Source organism: Bos grunniens, chromosome 12, assembly GCF_055505025.1.
Source record: "Bos grunniens cultivar Pamir isolate PY7600 chromosome 12, Bosgru_T2T1.0, whole genome shotgun sequence".
Taxonomy (NCBI): Eukaryota; Metazoa; Chordata; class Mammalia; order Artiodactyla; family Bovidae; genus Bos; species Bos grunniens.
The window spans coordinates 47687497-47706473 of record NC_141176.1 but is presented as its reverse complement, the minus strand read 5'-3'; positions in this window follow the sequence as shown (position 1 = coordinate 47706473).

The following is an 18977-nucleotide window of genomic DNA, read 5'->3' as shown; positions in this document are numbered from 1 at the left end:
CTGAGCGACTGATCTGATCTGATCTGATGGTCTTATTGGCTTTAAAATATTAGGAATTTTATATCAAATTTTATATCAAATATTGTTGATATCAATGTTTTAAATACCATATTTTCTTTCATATGATTGTTTTATAACAATTAGGTAATTAAATTCTAAAAGCCCTGGTATTAAGAAAAGACAAATCATGGCTCACTGACTTCTGGAATTGAATTAGACATTCACAGTAACATCACATCATTTCAAGGAAGAAAGCAAGAAGAATGACATTTGAAACCATGAGATGAGTATGAACAGGTATAATATAATTTCTTGGCTTGGAATTTTGCCAAAAGACAATTGCTAATAATTTTTGCCATAAAAAGTGCCAACGATGCTCTTTAACGAAAACCACTATTGTGAATTTCTGGGTCTCCATCTCATCAGAAAGTGATATTGCTATCAAAAAGAATCCACTTATATTTGAACATTTGTGAAATACTGACTCATAAGTGGTTTTCTGGATCCTTGCAATCAGTGGAAACATGGGTAGAAATATTCTTTATTCTTTTAAAATGAAAGATGAAGGAAATATATATATAAAACAGACACTTCAGGATTTTTCTGGAGCAGTTTGATTTCTTTGCATTGGCATGTATATTGGTTCTATCTTCTCTGCACTATCCAGAGGTGAGAATTGGGGCAGGAGGGTAAAAGAGGAGGTGTGGGGTTGGGGACTGAGCATAAGGAGGAAAAGGAACTAGGTCACATAGATTATCTCCTCCCCTTAAGTACTTTTACGGCCCACAGCTTCCCTATTCAATATCTTAGCTTCCTTTCCAGTTGCCTTTCTAAATTCTTCAGCCTGTAATCCTCAGACTTTGGAGCCATATATCTTGTGCTCCATTTACTGGTCTATCACTTCACAGATAGGCAATGTTGAGTAAGAAGTGAGCTCCAGTGTTAGTACCTACAGATATGGATGTGAATCCTACTGCTGCAACTTAACATGTACACTATCTCAATAATGCTGCACAACAAATGTCTTGGCATGGAACAAATCGCTCACAGTTCTAGAGGCTGAGAACTACAATATCAGTCAGCTCCTAGTAAAGGCGCTTTTCCTGGTTTGTAAGTCGATGCCTGTTTACTGTATCCTCACACAGCAGAGGGAGAGAGGTAATCTCGCTCATGTTTCTTCTTGTTGCTGTTCAACTCTTTGTGACCCCATCCCATGGACTGCAGCATTCCAGGCTTCCCTGTCCTTCATTAGCTCCCAGATTTTGCTCAAATTCATGTCCATTGAGTCGATGATGCCATCCAACCATCTCATCCTCTGTCATCCTCTTCTCCTCTTGCCTTTAATCTTTCCCAGCATCAGGATCTTTCCCAATGAGTTGACTCTTCACATCAGGTGGCCAAGTATTGGAGTTTCGGCGTCAGCATCAGTCCTTCCAATGAATATTCAGGGTTTGAATATTCATTCAAACCTTTAGGTTTGACTGGTTTGATCTCCTTGCTGTCTGAGGGACTCTCAAAAATCTTCTCCAGCTGCACAATTTGAAAGCATCAGTTCTTTGGTGCTCAGCCTTCTCGTTCAAATCCCACATCTGTATATGACTTTCAAAAAATATAGCTTTGACTATATGGACCTTTGTTGGCAAAGTGATGTCTCTGTTTTTTAATACGCTGTCTAGGTTTGTTATAGCTTTCCTTCCAAGCAGCTGGCGTCTTTTAATTTTGTAGCTGCAGTCATGGTCTGTAGTGATTTTGGAGCCCAAGAAAATAAAATCTGTCACTGTGTCCACTTTTTCCCCATCTATTTGCCATGAAGTGAGGGGACTGGATGCCATGATTTTAGATTTTTGAATGCTGAGTTTTAAGCCAGCCTTTTTACTCTCTTGTTTCACACTCATCAAGAGGCTCTTTAGCTCTTCTTCACTTTCTGCCATTAGAGTGGTATCATCTGCATATCTGAGGTTGTTGATATTTCTCTGAGCAATCTTGATTCCAGCTTGTGATTCATCCAGCCTGGCATTTCACATGATGCACCTGCATATAAGTTAAATAAATAGGGTGACAGTCTACAGCTTTGACATACTCCTTTCCCAATTTTGAACCAGTCAGTTGTTCCATGTCTGGTTCTAACTATTGCTTCTTGACCTGCATTCAGGTTCACAAGGGCTTCACTCTCATGACCTAATTACCTCCCAAAGGCCCCAACTCCAAATACCATCACATTGGAAATTAGACTTCAACATACAAATATGGAGCAGGGGGACACAAACATTCATTCAGTCTATAGCAACAAAGTATTTTCAGACTTAGTAGCATAAAACAGCAACTGATTTTCTTGCTCACAGATCTGCAAGTCAGTGGCTGGGCTAGGTTCTAAGCTATAAGCTACAGGTTTAACTGAAGCTTACACTACCTGTCTTGATACTTCTAGGATTAACAGCTTCCTGGAGCAGGGGTTCTGCCCTGTGTATTCATTACACAACCCAGGCTAAAGGGTGGCATCCATCTGGATCATGTTTTCTCATGGAAGATGGCCAGGATGCAAGAAACAAGCCAAACCCATGAAGCACATTTAAGATCTCTGCTTACTTCATAGCTGTTAACATTCCATAAATCCAGTAAGTCCAATATCATGACATGGTCAAAGCCTATATCAGAAATGCAGGGAAGTCTACTCTTCACACAGTGGGAAGGAGAGAGATTATTTGCTGATCAATAATTTGAAACCTCTCTATCTGTGGTTGAATAAATAGCTTGCCCTCAATCAGTCCTTCAATGTCAATACTTTGGCCACCTGATGCAAAGAGCTGACTCATCAGAAAAGACTCTCATGCTGGTAAAGACTGAGGGCAGGAGGAGAAGGGGGCAACAGAGGATGACATGGTTGGATGGCCTTGTCAACTCAGTGGACATGAGTTTGAGCAAACTTTGGGAGATAGTGAAGGATAGGGAAGCCTGGAGTGCTGCAGTCCATGAGGTCACAAAGAGTTGGACATGACTGAGCAACAGAATAACAACATCAGTCCAAAGGTTCTCATGTCTTATATAGAGATGATAATAATAGGGTTATTAGGGAAAAGATATAGTCTACAAAGAAAATGACACCATTGATAGAACCTAAATAGTATTCAAGAAATGTTGCTGTCATTGCTGTTCAGTTGCTAAGTCATGTCCAACTCTTTGTGATCCCATGAACTACAGCACATCAGGCTTCCCTGTCCTTCATATCTCCCTGAGTTTGCTCAAACTCATGACTATTGAGTTGGTGATGCCATCCAACCATCTCATCCTCTGTCGCCCTCTTCTCCTCTTACCCCACATCTTTCCCAGCATCAGGGTCTTTTCCAATGTGTCAGCTTTTCACATCAGGTGGCCAAAATATTGGAGCTTCAACACCAGTTCTTCCAATGAATATTCAGGACTGATTTCCTTCAGGATTGACCGATTTGATCTCCTTGCTGTCCAAAGGACTCTCCAGAGTCTTCTCCAGCACCGAAGTTTGAAAGCAGCAATTCTTTGGTGCTCAGCCTCCTTTACGGTCCAGCTCTCACATCCATACATGACTACTTGGAAAACCATAGCTCTGACTACACAGACTTTTGTTGGCAAAGTGATGTCTCTGATTTTTAATATGCTGTCTAGCTTTGTGATAACTTTTCTTCCAAGGTGCAAGCATCTTTTAATTTTGTGCCTGCCGTCACCATTTGCATTAACTTTGGAGCTCAAGAAAATGAAATCTGAGACTGTTTCCACTTTTTCCCCATCTATTTTAACTTCTTTTGAATGTGTACAGGGAAGTAAGAAAGTTGCAAGAGCTAAGTGATATGAGAACTGGAGAGAAAATTAAGGCTTCACATCAAAGGCAGTAAGATTAATTTAAATTCTAAATTCTTAAAAAAGGTATAAGGAGTGGATTGTTTGTGTTTATCTAAATAGTCAGTTCCCAGTTATGGTCACCCATGTTATTGTTAGTTGCTACACATTTGCTTCTATTGTTATGCTACGTGTGAAAACAGTATGTAAATCATGTTATGAAAAATGATGGATAAAATGTAGCCAAAACCCAACATCTTGCTCATTAGGCAATTTGGCAAATGTGATAAAACTTATACTTAAAGAAATAACTGTGTAACATGGGAAAATAACAGTAATTAAAACAAAAATATAAACTATAATGAATATGTTTAAGCAATCTTTTCTAGAATACATGTGTGGTTTGCAGATATCTTACCTTTTCAGTTCAGTTCAGTTCAGTCACTCAGTTGTGTCTGATTCTTTGTGACCCCATGAATCACAGCACACCAAGCCTCCCTGTCCATCACCAACTCCTGGAGTTCACTCAAACTCATGTCCATTGAGTTAGTGATGCCATCCAGCCATCTCATCCTCTGTCATCCCCTTCTCCTCCTGCCCCCAATCCCTCCCAGCATCAGGGTCTTTTCCAATGAGTCAACTCTTCGCATGAGGTGGCCAAAGTACTGGAGTTTCAGCTTCAGCATTAGTCCTTCCAATGAACACCCAGGACTGATCTCCTTTAGGATGGACTGGTTGGATCTCCTTGCAGTCCAAAGGACTCTCGAGAGTCTTCTCCAGCACCACAGTTCAAAAGCATCAATTCTTCGGCCCTCGGCTTTGTTCACAGTCCAACTCACATCCATACATGACCACTGGAAAAACCATAGCCTTGACTAGATGGACCTTTGTTGGCAAAGTAATGTCTCTGCTTTTGAATATGCTATCTAGGTTGGTCATAACTTTCCTTCCAAGGAGTAAGCATCTTTTAATTTCATGGCTGCAGTCACCATCTGCAGTGATTTTGGAGCCCCCAAAAATAAAGTCTGATACTGTTTCCACTGTTTCCCCATCTATTTGCCATGAAGTGATGGGACCAGATACCATGATCTTAGTTTTCTGAATGTTGAGCTTTAAGCCAACTTTTTCACTCTCCACTTTCACTTTCATCAAGAGGCTTTTTAGTTCCTCTTCACTTTAAATACATATTTTTTTTTAATATTTGAGAAAAGATTTGACTATTTTGACTAAATTGTTTCTCTGAGATTTTAAAGGAATACCAGAGACCTTCAATTTAAAATCATAGTCAAAGTCACTAGCTTGCTTAGAGCTGATTAGATTATTTCTAACAACGTGAATTAGATCACAGCACAGTTGACATGGTTGATCACTGCACAGCTTCATCATGGAGGCAACAAAGTATACTGGGTTCACTTCACTTTGGCTAATACACTTGCTGTATGTAGATATGGCTTTAGTCTTGACATTGACTCTCCCAGTTCTCCAATAATACTTCCTTCCATCTGATACAACTGAGTTTAAAAGCTAAGCATTCCTTAGTTCTATTGAGCTAGCAAATCGTCTCTTTGAGTGGCATTTAACTTCACAGCCCTGATTTCCATCATTAGAATGTAGTGGCATTTGCTTATCTCTAATTCTGAGACCAGCTCCTTCCATTAATATGCTGAATGACCTAAAGCTATTTTAGCAGCACTAAGAAGAATAACTTTAATATTTCCACAAGCAGGACTCACAGATGGTCCACCTAGCAGGTGAGGAGAGAACTTACCCAGAACACCCAGCTTTCTTTCTGTAATTAGGTTTTCTCCTTCCTCAGTCCCAATGCTCACATAACCTAGGGTGTCAGTGGAAGACAGATCCCCTCTCTGCAGAAGTGAGCTTTGAGTGTCCACTGTTGAGGTTTTCATTCCTCTATTTGATCAATGTCTGTTCATCTGCCTGATTCTAAGCTTGCATTCCTTAAAGACACAGAAGGCAAAGGTTACTGTAATTGGATATCAGCTCTTTCCCAGGCAGCAGTTTTGCTTTGACAATTCCAATTTCATTCTCTAGTCAACTTGTCTGGATATTGCAGAATCCATGATCCTTCCTTTATCCTTCCTCTTTACAGCCTCCATCAGAACTGGCCCTTAGCACCCGTTTCTTGCATCTTTTTTCTCTGGACCATCTATTAGCTCCACTTTATAGGTGAAAAGGATCTGGATGCACTCAGTTCCAACTCAAAACAAAGCAAGGAGAACCAGAAAGGTCTGAGGAATCCATCTTTCTATCTCCTTGAGATTCCCGCTTTCCTTCACTCAGATAGCCAGGATTTATTGAGTCCCTCCTATGAAAGTAATGACACATGGTACTGCAGATAGAAAGGTGAGTAGAACATTGTCTCTATTCTCAGGAGCTCAGAAAAATCAGCAAACAAGACATTACAATTCAGTGCACACCTGCCATAGTGGAGGAAACGCATGCTAGTTTGGAGGGATCTGGAAAGTTGTTTTCTGGAACCAGGGATTTCTAAATAAGACCCAAAGCCCATATGTGTGTGTGTGTGTGTGTGTGTGTATAAAATAGATAGATAGGTAGATAGATAGAGAGAGGTTTGGTTTGAAAAACGTGTCCAGGCAGAGGAAACAGCAGCTGCAAAAGCCCAGACCCTTTATTACTTCTATGCTGCACTGTATGTCCTTCTGGTCTGTCAAGGTTCTTTCCTAAAAGGTCTGAGAAAAATGGAGGAGACAAAAGCATGACCAACAGTACTATGCCCAGGACACATCAACTTGTGATTAAGGAGTGTGTGTATTCAGTTGTGTCTGTCTCTTCATGACCCCGTGGACTGTAGCCCACCAGTTTCCTTTATCCATGGAATTTTCCAGGCAAGATACTGGAGTGGGTTGCCATTTCCTCCTCCAGGGGATCGTCCCCACTCAGGGATTGAAACTGTGTCTCCTGAGTCTTCTGCATTGGCAGGCAGATCCTTTACCATTAGGGCCAACTGGGAAGCCCATGATGTAAGGAGACAAAGTGCCAAACCCAGAAGTTTATCGAAATGTCTCTCCTTTTTCTTCCATTCATAACCCTATTTTAAGACTTGTTGCCAAGAGAAAACATGTTCCTCCCCGCCCCCACCCCAACCTCTTATGTAAATCTACTTTTTAACAAAATTCAAAAGTAATTCTTCAGGGACCTTTTGATACTTCCTTTTGACATCTTGAAAATTATAATGCTAGCAGCAGGTAGTTCAGTAAATTACATCTAAAAATCATTGAATATGCTCCTGTGGGCTTCCCAGTTGGTGCTAGTGGTAAAGAACCCGCCTGTCAACGCAGGAAACATAAGAGCCGTGGCTTCGATCCCTGGGTGGTGAAGATCCCCTGGAGGAGGGCACGGCAACCCACTCCAGGATTCTTGCCTGGAGAATCCCATGGACAGAGGAGCCTGGTGGGCTGCAGTCCATATACAGAGTCACAAAGAGTCTCACACAACAGAAGCGACTTACCACACACACACACACACACACACACAGGCGCATGCTATTGTACCGGCAATCTGGAGTCTTTTCTTGCAACTGAAACCCTTGGAGTCTTGGATCTTTAGCCTTCTTCAAGCATCAGAAGGAAGAGTTCTCCTACATCCTTTGTTGGAGCCTTGTTGTCCTCACAGCTCCCCCCGCCTCCATCTTCTCCATGACCCCTTGGTGCTCCCCAGTGTGTCTGGTGACACCCACTTTGTAACTTGCTCCCTAGAACTTAGAGGGGCTCAGGGAGTGCAGAGCTTGAAAGTACCATACAATCTCAACCACATCATTGACAAAAGGGACATTTGTAGGTTTCCCTGGATTCTTATTCTCCAAGGGCAATACCTTTTATTTGAGGCAATGCATTCTAATTTGTACACAAACTTTTGGAAAACTGCTCTGCTCTCAAGTTCAATATGCTTATGTTGAACTTCCTCATAAGTCAGATGTACAGAATAACTATACAAATAATGTCTTACAAATACCTAGGGACTACTCTGTGCTAGGTATTAATAATATTTTAAGAGGTTGTGGGTATTAAATCATTTCTGTTGAGTTCAGTTCAGTTCAGTTGCTCAGTCGTGTCCGACTCTTTGCGACCCCAAGAATTGCAGCACACCAGGCCTCCCTGTCCATCACCAACTTCCAGAGTTCACTCAGACTCACGTCCATCGAGTCAGTGATGCCATCCTCTGTTGTCCCCTTCTCCTCCTGCCCCCAATCCCTCCCAGCATCAGAGTCTTTTCCAATGAGTCAACTCTTCACATGAGGTGGCCAAAGTACTGGAGTTTCAGCTTTAGCATCATTCCTTCCAAAGAAACCCCAGGGCTGATCTCCTTTAGAATGCACTGGTTGGATCTCCTTGCAGTCCAAGGGACTCTCAAGAGTCTTCTCCAACACCACAGTTCAAAAGCATCAATTCTTCCCCACTCAGCCTTCTTCACATCCATACATGACCACAGGAAAAGACTTGTTGCCAAGAGAAATCATGTTCCTCCCCGCCCCCACCCCAACCTCTTATGTAAATCTACTTTTTAACAAAATGCAAAGTAATGTCTCTGCTTTTGAATATGCTATCTAGGTTGGTCATAAAATCTTATTAGGTTTATACTATTATAATCCCTCCCACATTATGAATGAGGAAGTTGATGCAGAGAAATTAAATGATTTGCCTAAGGTAATTGTCTGTGTTGGGATTGAAACCAAGCATTCTGAATCAAAATCTGTGCTTTTAAGCACCACACTGAAACTCTTGTCAGAAAAGCCATTAAAGACAATTTTAAAGAGTAGTATCTTGATAAAATATTATGTTGATAAAAACACCAAGTAAAAAGAGTAACTTCCAATAGACCCAGAGAGGATTACATATTAATTTTTAATATGTTTTTTAAAATCCTTGGAAAGATGATAACTTCTGTTTATGTGTTATTATGGCCCTAATAATAATCAGTAATAATATTGTAAATTTCTTGCTGTAGTCAAAATGATTAAAAAGTCTCTCCTGAATGGTTTATACATATGTATCACTTATAACTTACTAGATGTTCATTCATCTCAATTTGATCTGGAGTAATGGAAACTGCTTACTAAAAATATTATCCATCTAACTCTTACAAAACTCTTACACAAAATATTTGCATAAGATATATTTCAACTGGTATCAATTCAGTTCAGTTCAGTAGCTCAGTCATGTCTGACTCTTTTCGACCTCATGAACTGCAGCATGCCAGCCTCCCTGTCCATTACCAACTCACAGAGTCCACCCAAACCCATGTCTATTGAGTCGGTGATGCCATCCAACCATCTCATCCTCTGTCGTCCCCTTCTCCTCCTGCCCTCAATGGTTCTCAGCATCAGGGTTTTTCAAATGAGTCAGCTATTCTCATCAGGCGGTCAAAGTACTGGAGTTTCAACTTCAACATCAGTCCTTCCAATGAAAACCTAGGACTGATCTCCTTTAGGATGGACTGGTTGGATCTTCTTGCGGTCCAAGGGACTCTCAAGAGTCTTCTCAAACACCACATTTCAAAAGCATCAATTCTTCAGCACTCAGCTTTCTTTTGTAGCCCAACTCTCACATCCATACATGACCACTGGAAAAACTATAGCCTTGACTAGACGGACCTTTGTTGACAAAGTAATGTGTCTGCTTTTGAGTATGCTATCTCGTTTGGTCATAACTTTCCTTCCAAGGAGTAAGCGTCTTTTAATTTCATGGCTGCAATCACCATCTGCAGTGATTTTGGAGCCCCCAGAAATAAAGTTAGCCACTGTTTCCACTGTTTCCCCATCTATTTGCCATGAAGTGATGGGACTGGATGCCGTGATGTTAGTTTTTCTCAACTGGTATAGCAATTTTTAAAAATCCTGTGTAAAGTATACAATACTCATCCATCCCTTGTTTCTTCCCCCTTCCAATATACACTGTGCTTGTTTTTTCATCTGTAAAGTAGAGATAATGATGGCAACATTATTACTCTGTGAAGGTTACATGGCAGCAGGAGCACGGAAGTGGTTTATAAACCATAAAGCATTATTTGATGCTGGCTTATCTTTGTCCTAGGTTTGAAAATAGTCTTTGTTTTTGATATTTGAAAATAATCTTCTTCCTCAAACTGAACTGAAGTGAAAACGTATTTATAATTTTCAATATCTGACAATATCTAAAGCTTTTGCATTGGTTGATTTCATTACAGGTGTAAGTAATAGCTGCTACTGCTGCTGCTAAGTCGCTTCAGTATTATCCGACTCTGTGCAACCCCATGGATGGCAGCCCACCAGGCTCCCCTGTCCCTGGGATTCTCCAGGCAAGAAAACTGGAGTGGGTTGCCATTTCCTTCTCCAACGCATGAGAGTGAAAAGTGAAAGTGATGTCGCTCAGTTGTGTCCGACTCTTAGCGACCCCATGGACTGCAGCCTACCAGGCTCCTCCATCCATGGGATTTTCCAGGCAAGAGTACTGGAGTGGGTTGCCATTGCCTTCTCCAACAGAGACATGCTTAATGTCTACCAGATTTTAGGCTCTTGTTTTAAAGGTACATGGAGAAGTAGGAGAACAATCCCGTGGATGTTGCAAAGTCATTCAGGACTCAGCAGTGGTCTTGATCATCCAGTCACAGCCCCAGTGACTCAATGGTTCATGGGCCTAGTGGATGTTCCCTGGGCAATGGATTTGTCTTCCCTCCTCCTCTAGGGTTAATCATTTTGTTGAGGCAACAACACTCTGTTTCACTTTTGCAGCAACTAATTAATCAACTGGCTGGCTCTTTTCTCCATCTCATAGTTTCTAATGCATAGTGGGTACTATCTCAGACTTCTCCTTGCAGCCTTTTCTCTGGTCTCTGCACTTCCCTCTCTCAAAAACTGAGAATGGGTTAAGTGATGAGCTGGTTGGGTAGCTAACTGGGGTACCAATCTATAAGGGTTACTATTAGTATCATATTTATTTAATGAATAAATCATAAATGTGGTACCTGTTAATTCATTTTTCACAAGAATTATCTACTAGAATTATGAGATAATTCTAGTGAAATATTTCGCTCTGAGAGGAGAGTGAATCTGCCTGCTAACTCAGGACACTCAGGAGATGCGGGTTCAATCTTTGGGTCAGGAAGATCCGCTGGAGGAGGAAATGGCAACCCACTCCAGTATTTTTGCCTGGAGAATTCCATGGACAGAGGAGGCTGGCAGGCTACACTCCATGGGGTCACAAAGGATTGGACACAGCTGCAAGAAGATAGTGTCACTTTTGTGTAAAGTAAAACACCAACAACAGCAAAAACTCTCCTCCTCAGTGCTGGACTGTCTCTTCAGCACTTGTGTTTTTGCGACACAAGTGGCAAGTTCTAAGATGGAACTACAGGCTGAGCCAACGATCCTTGGGGACACCTAAGTGAGTCATCAGGAGTTACTTAATAGTAGGTTCAGTTCTGGATCAAGAAGTTCTGCTGGAGAAGGGGTAGTCTTCTCCAGCATTCTTGGGCTTCCCTGGTGACTCAGATGGTAAAGAATCTGCCTGCAATGCAGGAGGCCTGGTTTGGATCCCTGGGTTGGGAAGATCCCCTGGAGAAGGAAACGGCTACCCACTCCAGTATTCTGGCCTGGAGAATTCCATGGACTGTATAGGCCATGGGATCTCAAAGAGTCAGAGATGACTGAGCAACTTTCACACACGCACAGGCTCAGTTCTGATGAATTCTGATGAATCAGTTGAAATTGGGATATCAGCTAAAGCATGGCATAGTGCCATTCACCAGGAAGTAGTCCTTTTTAAAAAATTCTTTAAATTGAAAACCTTTTATTGCCTCTAGGAAACTGGTTCAAAATGTTGCCCAAAAAAACCTGAAGAACAAGAACAGTGGACAAGCAGAAAATGGTTTACAGATAGGAAACCTTATGAAATGAGAATTAAAAGGCAGAAATTGACTGTTAATCCTTACATTAATTCTGGGTTTAAAAAAAATCACTCCCCCCTCCTCCTTCTTTAACTCGATAAGTGAAAGTGAAAGTGGACTGTAGTCTGCCAGGCTCCTTTATCCACGGAATTTTCCAGGCAAGAATACTGGAATGGGTTGCCATTTCCTCCTGCAAGGGATCTGCCCAACTCAGGGATTGAATCCATGTCTTTTGAGTCTCCTCTCCTGCATTGGCAGGTGGATTCTTTACCACTAGTGCCACCTGGGAAGCCTGTTCTGTGCTAGAATCACCCAGACCAAATGCTCCAAGATTTCTAATTCACAGAAACTGTGAGACAGTAGGTGTCTGTTATTTTCGGCTCCAGTGTTTTGGGGCTGATTTGGGTTTCCTTGGGCTTCCCTGGTGGCTCAAATGGTAAAGAATCCACCTGCATTGTGGGAGACCTGGGTTCGATCCCTGGGTTGGGAAGATCCCCTGGAGAAGGGAAAGGCTACCCACTCCAGTATTCTTGCCTGGAGAATTCCATGGACTGTATATATAGTCCATTGGCTGCAAAGAGTCAGACACAACTGAGCGACTTTCACTTTCACTTTTGGCTTCCCTGGTGGCTCAGATGGTAAAGAATCTGCCTGAAATGCAGGAGACTTGAGTTCAATCCCTGGGTTAGGAAGATCCCCTGGAGAAGGGAACTGCTACCCTCTCCAGCATTCTTGCCTGAGAAATTCCATGGACAGAAGAGCCTGGTGGGTTACATTCCACGGGGTCACAAACAATCCGACTTGCCTGAGCAACTGAGCTCACACAAATTGTTAAGGGTAGGAAATATCAAGAAAAGAAGAAAAAGTAGAAAAGATTTACCCATTCATTTTCCCCAAGACTTCACATCTTCAAATTTTAGAAAAACACTTAAAAGATTCCATTGCAATGCCTAGTTAATACTTTCATGAATGGTCTCGATGCCAGCTTAAGTCAGAATGATTTGAACACCACTCTTGGTACAGAAAGATGTTTATGAAAAATTTTTAACTATAAATTACAAAATAAAGGTTAAAAGGTTAAGTTTATAACTTAAAACATATTTATGTGTTAATTTATCCTCCTCTATGACTCTTGTGACCTAATAAGCACTACAGTCATTTTTTTTTTTTTTTTTTTACTGTTTGGAATGTAATTTATATTTTAAATTATTTTAACAGATCGTGATTACTGCTATGATTCTATTGAAACTTGGTCAGCAAAGTTCCATGGAATAAATATATTACCCTGCTTCCTGTCCCCAAATACAATTTCAATGAAGATATGCTGAAATATGACCTGCTTAGTGAAGACATGTTTAGGAATGCATTTTCTGGGAATGCACAGTTTTGGAAAATAAGAGTCACTTATATTGAATGTAATTTGGTATTTCCTTAGGAAATCAGGCCATTGCTTCAAACATTGCTGGTTTTGAGTTCCTGTGTATACTTCTTCCATTTTCTCTTTCTTCCTTCTCATTAGAAGTTGTTATTTTCTACATCTAAAATAATTAGTTTCATTAAATAATTACAAATTTCACCCCTTCACACCCTCATTTTGTGCTTATGGAAGAAAAAAGAATTAAGCAAAAGCATAAAATAAAGCACTATAGAAAATCAATAACCCCACCCTCAAAAGTAACTTTTGTTAACATTTTTTACTTCTTTCTTGATAAATGCCTGCATGGATACATGTGCGTATAAACAGAAACACATACACACACATACACAATCCTTTTTTTCTTTAAAAGAAAGATTTTACTTTATACCTTCTTTTTTCCTTTTAAATATTTGATCAGTATACTGTTAAGTTTCTTCTGTGTCAGTGCAAATGTCTCTATTTTTTAAAGTTGCTCATGTACTTTATTGCAAAAATTGAGATAATATGGAAATATGTTTTGTAGAAAGTAAATATATTCCCTGTGTCTTCACTATAACCCTAGTCCTCAGAGTAAACTGCTTATATTTTGCCAAAAATGTTTAATTTAAATGTTTAATCAAGTTTGCAGACTTAGCTTCTAGTTACAGAAAACACAGGGGAGGAGAGATGGAACACTCAAATAACAACATGTTGATCAGAAGTATATCCTGGATCTAGGGATATTCTTTATTTTTTATATCTTTTTGGCCATGTTGCATGGCATGTGGGACCTTAGTTCTCTAACCAGAGATTGAACCGACACCCCTGCATCAGAAATGTGGAGTCTTGACCACTGGACTGCCAGGTAAGTCCTGAGGTGGGACATTTTCATCCATAAGTGGCTAAGATTTCTTCAACCAGTGTCAGAGAAACAAAGGGAGATTGCTCTAGATGGAAGGAAATCAAACCTGCATAATCATAATGCCAGTTCCCAGAGAAAATCATAGTTACTGGATTGGTGTGTAGTCTTCTAGGCCTGCTTAGGCATATGTAACCCCTCTCCTACTTCATTTTTATAAAATCCTAATTTTGATCATTCTCTGCATACTGTTCTGGAGCCTGCTTCCCCTCTTCAGTTCAGTTCAGTTCAGTTGCTCAGTCATGTCCAACTCTTTGCGATCCCATGAATCCCAGCATGCCAGGCCTCCCTGTCCATCACCAACTCCCGGAGTTCACTCAGACTCACATCCATCGAATCAGTGATGCCATTCAGCCATCTCATCCTCTGTCGTCCCCTTCACCTCCTGCCCCCAATCCCTCCCAGCATCAGAGTCTTTTCCAATGAGTCAACTCTTCACATGAGGTGGCCAAAGTACTGGAGTTTCAGCTTTAGTATCATTCCTTCCAAAGAAATCCCAGGGCTGATCTCCTTCAGAATGCACTGGTTGGATCTCCTTGCAGTCCAAGGGACTCTCAAGAGTCTTCTCCAACACCACAGTTCAAAAGCATCAATTCTTCGGCGCTCAGCCTTCCTCACAGTCCAACTCTCACATCCATACATGACCACTGGAAAAACCATATCTTTGACTAGATGGACCTTTGTTGGCAAAGTAATGTCTCTGCTTTTGAATATGCTATCTAGGTTGGTCAGAACTTTTCTTCCAAGGAGTAAGCGACTCTTAATTTCATGGCTGCAGTCACCTTCTGCAGTGATTTTGGAGCCCAGAAAAATAAAGTCTGACACTGTTTCCACTGTTTCCCCATCTATTTCCCACGAAGTGGTGGGGCCAGACGCCATGATCTTGAACTGTGAAACTAAGTGAAAGTGGACTGTAGTCTGCCAGGCTCCTTTATCCACGGAATTTTCCAGGCAAGAATACTGGAATGGGTTGCCATTTCCTCCTGCAAGGGATCTTCCCAACTCAGGATTTCCATGTCTTTTGAGTCTCTTGCATTGGCAGGTGGATTCTTTACCACTAGTGCCAGCTGGGAAACCTGTTCTGTGCTAGAATCACCCAGACCAAATGCTCCAAGATTTCTAATTCACAGAAACTGTGAGACAAAAGGTGTCTATTATTTTCAGCTCCAGTGTTTTGGGGCTAATTTGGGTTTCCTTGGGCTTCCCTGGTGGCTAAGATGGTAAAGAATCCACCTGCATTGTGGGAGACCTGGGTTCAATCCCTGGGTCAGGAAGATCCCCTGGAGAAGGGAAAGGCCACCCACTCCAGTATTCTTGCCTGGAGAATTCCATGGACTGTATATATAGTCCATTGGCTGCAAAGAGTCAGACACAACTGGTGGTGGGGCCAGACGCCATGATCTTCGTTTTCTGAATGTTGAGCTTTAAACCAACTTTTTCACTCTCCTCTTTCACTTTCATCAAGAGGCTTTTTAGTTCTTCTTCACTTTCTGCCATAAGGGTAGTATCATCTGCATATCTGAGGTTATTGATATTTCCCCTGGCAATCTTGATTCCAGCTTACGCTTCTTCCAGCCCAGCGTTTCTCATGATATACTCTGCATATAAGTTAAATAAGCAGGGTGATAATATACAGCCTTGACGTACTCCTTTTCCTATTTGGAACCAGTCTGTTGTTCCACGCACAGTTCTAACTCTTGCTTCCTGACCTGCATACAGGTTTCTCAAGAGGCAGCTCTGGTATTCCCATCTCTTTCAGAATTTTCCACAGTTTATTGTGATCCACACAGTCAAAGGCTTTGGCATAGTCAATAAAGCAGAAATAGATGTTTTTCTGGAACTCTCTTGCTTTTTCCATGATCCAGCAGATGTTGGCAATTTGATCTCTGGTTCCTCTGCTTCCCTCTTAGTTCTCATTAAACAATAGATTTGGAGATGTTTTTATTTATCTGTTTCTGAACTCTTTTATCTTTTATTTACCTGTTTTATTTATTTTATGTTTTATTTATCTGTTTCTGAACTCTGGGCTGGATAAAGCACAAGCTGGAATCAAAATTGCTGGGAGAAATATCAATAACTTCAGATATGCAGATGACATCACACTTTAGGCAAAGTGAAAGAAGAGAGTGAGAAAGTTGGCTTGAGGCTCAACATTCAGAAAACTAAGATTATGGCATCTGGTCCCATCACTTCGTGGCAAATAAATGGGGAGACAGTGGAAACGGTGAGAGACTATCTTTTGGGGCTCCAAAATCACTGCAGATGATGACTGTAGCCATGAAATTAAAAGACACTTGCTCCTTGGGAGAAAAGTTATGACTAACCTAGATAGCATATTCAAAAGCAGAGACCTTACTTTGCCAACAAAGGTCCATCTAGTCAAAGATATGGTTTTTCCAGTAGTCATGTATGGATGTGAGAGCTGGACTATAGAGAAAGCTGAGTGCCAAAGAATTGATGCTTTTGAACTGTGGTGTTGGAGAAGACTCTTGAGCATCCCTTGGACTGCAAGGAGATCCAACCATTCCATCCTAAAGGAGATCAGTCCTGGGTGTTCATTGGAAGGACTGATGTTGAAGCTGAAACTCCAATATTTTGGCCACAGATGCAAAGAACCGACTCCTTGGAAAAGACCCTGATGCTGGGAAAGATCGAAGGCAGGAAGAGAAGGGGCCAACAGAGGATGAGACGGTTGGATGGCATCACTGACTCAATGAGTTTGAGTGAACTCCGGGAGTTGGTGATCAACAGGAAGGCCTGGCATGCTGCAGTCCATGGGTCTCAAAGAGTCAGACATGACTAAGTGACTGAACTGAACTTATCTCTTTTAATGATTGGTTATTATTTCTTTGTGTGTATTATGACTTTTTCACCAATATAGTTGTTTATCATTTTTCTATATTTTAAGTTAAATGTAATGTCTGACTGTATCTTTTGAAACATTTTTACAGGATAAATTACTAAAAATAGAACTGCTAGATCAATGAAGAGTGATGTTTTTAGAGCTTTGTAACCATATTTATTTCTTCTGAACTATGTTTATTCTTATTTCACTTGTTTTGTCTTTCATGTAGGTTGCAAAATTTTCTCCCAGATTGTAGTTTTGTAATTTGTCTTATACATTTGCTGAGGATGTCTTTTGCCAAACAAAATGTTTATGCTTTGATGTAGTAACATCAACAATTCTCTCTCTTATTTTGGCTTCTGAGTTGTGTGTTAATAATATTCCCTTATAATTTGAGAATTTAATTGGTATAGATTCATTTTGATTCTTAACATTGTATCTGCTTTTTCCTTATTTTTCTTGAATAGACTTGTTAAGGAATCGTCTTTCTTTTCTAAATATCAGTTTATAGATGAAGCTATTCTGGGCTCCAAAATCACTGCAGATGGTGACTGCAGCCATGAAATTAAGAGACGCTTACTCCTTGGAAGGAAAGTTATGACCAACCTAGATAGCATATTCAAAAGCAAAGACATTACTTTGCCAACAGAGGTCCATCTAGTCAAGGCTATGGTTTTTCCTGTGGTCATACATGGATGTGAGAGTTGGACTGTGAAGAAGGCTGAGGGCAGAAGAATTGATGCTTTTGAACTGTGGTGTTGGAGAAGACTCTTGAGAGTCCCTTGGACTGCAAGGAGATCCAACCAGTGCATTCTGAAGGAGATCAGCCCTGGGATTTCTTTGGAAGGAATGATGCTAAAGCTGAAACTCCAGTACTTTGGCCACCTCATGTGAAGAGTTGACTCATTGGAAAAGACTCTGATGCTGGGAGGGATTGGGGCAAGAGGAGAAGGGTATGACAGAGGATGAGATGGCTGGATGGCATCACTGACTCAATGGATGTGAGTCTGAGTGAACTCCGGGAGTTGGTGATGGACAGGGAGGCCTGGCGTGCTGCGATTCATGGGGTCGCAAAGAGTCAGACACGACTGAGCGACTGATCTGATCTGATTTGATCAATTTCATAGTTTTTTTTCATTTATTAATTTCTAAACTTAAGTCCTTAATTTCATTTTATATTTTAAGAGATATTTTTGCTTTTCTTTTAACTTCTTTAGCTGAGTGCTGATTTAATATATGTTCTTATTTTCCTTTCTTGAATGATATAAACATCCAGGAGTATAACTTTCTTTTGAAAAATCTTTAAAGATATCTCATGAGTTTTGACTCATGTTGTTCTCATAATATCTTATTTGAGGCAAAATTTACTTAAGGAGTGTTTTAAAATTTCCAACATGTTGAGTGTTTATGTAAATTTTGTTATTTATTTTTAATTTTTATTTATTTTTACCAGGTAATGTACATGAACATTTTTCTGTTTTTATGACTTCACAGAGGTTTACTTCATTGTCTAACTCATGAATAATTTTTATAAAGTGCAGTGAGAAATTGAAAAGTTTACTTTTTGTTTTTAGAGTATAAATATTGATGTTATATAGTAACTTTTTTTAGTTGAAGATAATTGACACTATTATATTGATTAAATAACAATTCATTACTTACAATATTTAAAGTCTCAATTTTTTTAGATCATAGTAGACTTTAAGTAAATAGAAAATTTCAAAAATATTTTGAATAAACATAAACATTATCATCTGTATAATAGAAAATGCCAGAAGTAACTTCTTCCTAATTATATTTTAATCAAAAATATAGTTTATAAAAATATAATTTATAAGTGAAACTCTGAATAAATTTATAATCATATAGATTTCATATGGATTTTAGGATTTTGAAATCTATGAATTTTGGAATTGTTTTGCTGTCTTTACAAATTTCTAATTGAGAATGTTTCTAACCCAATTCCAAAAGTATGCCACATAACTAAGTAAAAATTCATCTTTTCTTGTATCTGTAGATAATCCTGATCGTTCTCTGTTGGTTTCCTTGTCTTTCAACTGCAATCAGCATGTCCTAAATATTTGGTGGGTTGAAGAAGTAAATTT